Source organism: Cebus imitator, unplaced genomic scaffold, assembly GCF_001604975.1.
Source record: "Cebus imitator isolate Cc_AM_T3 unplaced genomic scaffold, Cebus_imitator-1.0 Scaffold228, whole genome shotgun sequence".
Lineage (NCBI taxonomy): Eukaryota > Metazoa > Chordata > Mammalia > Primates > Cebidae > Cebus > Cebus imitator.
In genome coordinates, this window is record NW_016107543.1 from 2,385,138 (window position 1) to 2,386,366 (window position 1,229).

The 1,229-nt window shown below is 43.7% G+C and overlaps 1 protein-coding gene across 1 annotated transcript in view; it reads right to left on the reverse strand.

Moving 5' to 3' along the window:
* The window catches only part of MED1 (mediator complex subunit 1), a 55,673-nt gene that overhangs the window by 38,395 nt on the left and 16,049 nt on the right, over positions 1-1,229 (reverse strand). The gene's annotated exons all lie outside the window — the stretch shown is intronic.

The following is a 1,229-nucleotide window of genomic DNA, read 5'->3' on the forward strand; positions in this document are numbered from 1 at the left end:
CCCGTCTCTACTAAAAATACAAAAATTAGCTGGGCATAGTGGTGGGCGCCAGCTGCTCAGGAGGCTGAGGCAGGAGAACGCTTGAACCCAGAAGGCGGAGGCTGCAGTGACCCAAGATCGCACCACTGCATTCCAGGCTGGCAACAGAGCAAGACTCCATCTCAAAAAAACAACAAAACACACACACACACAGAAGAAAGAGAACATGTAGTCCAGAAAAGGGACATCCAAAGAACAAAAAACCTAGCATAGTGTTCCTAACCCTATGCAGCAAAGAAGTTTCTCTCTGGAAAACATTCCAGTCCCTAAAAGCGTGAACGGTTTTATGGCATAAGAATAGTTTTCAGGCTTTTCCATGTTGCAAATAAATCTATCTCACTGCTCCAATTCTCCCTTACAAAACAAACTAATTCAGTAATAATCTGACATCTCTTGATCCTTCACAGGAGAAGAGGTGCTCTGGTCAATGAATACCAGTATTACGGAAAACTGGAATACTAAAGCTTTGTTATAAGTTAATAAATAGGCATTCTGGCCAGCCGTGGTGGCTCACACCTGTAATCCCAGCACTTTGGGAGGCCACGGCAGGTGGATCATCTGAGGTCAGGAGTTCAAGACCAGCCTGACGAACATGTGAAACTCATGTCTACTAAAAATGCAAAATTAGCCAGTCATGGTGGTGCACGCCTGTAATCTCAGCTACTCAGGAGGCTGAGGTAGGAGAATCGCTTGACCCCGGGAGGCGGAGGTTGCAGTGAGCTGAGATCGTGCCATTGAACTCCAGCCAGGGCAAAAAGAATAAAGCTCTGTCTAAATAAATAAATAAAATAAACAAACAAACAAACAAACATTCTAACATACATGTTAATTTCCAAGATTTGGCTAATATGTCAGTTGTTGAAAACTCTTTAAAATATTGAGGTATCAATAAAATTAGGTTTCTGAATCTTTGAAACTGAGAAGTAGACAAGGAAAGTCAAGATGACCAAACCAAGACAGTGGTACCCCAAGAAAGGGGCTTAGTAGCCACCTGGAATCCCTCTATCTCACAGTGGTCTCTCTAATGACAATATCATTCACAGAACATATTTCTTTCTTTCTTTCTTTTTTTTTAAAAGATGGGGCTTCACCATGATGGCCAGGCTGGTCTTAAACTCCTGACCTCAGGTGATCCACCCACCTCGGCCTCCCAAAGTGCTAAGATTACAGGCGTGAGCCACCTCGCCCGG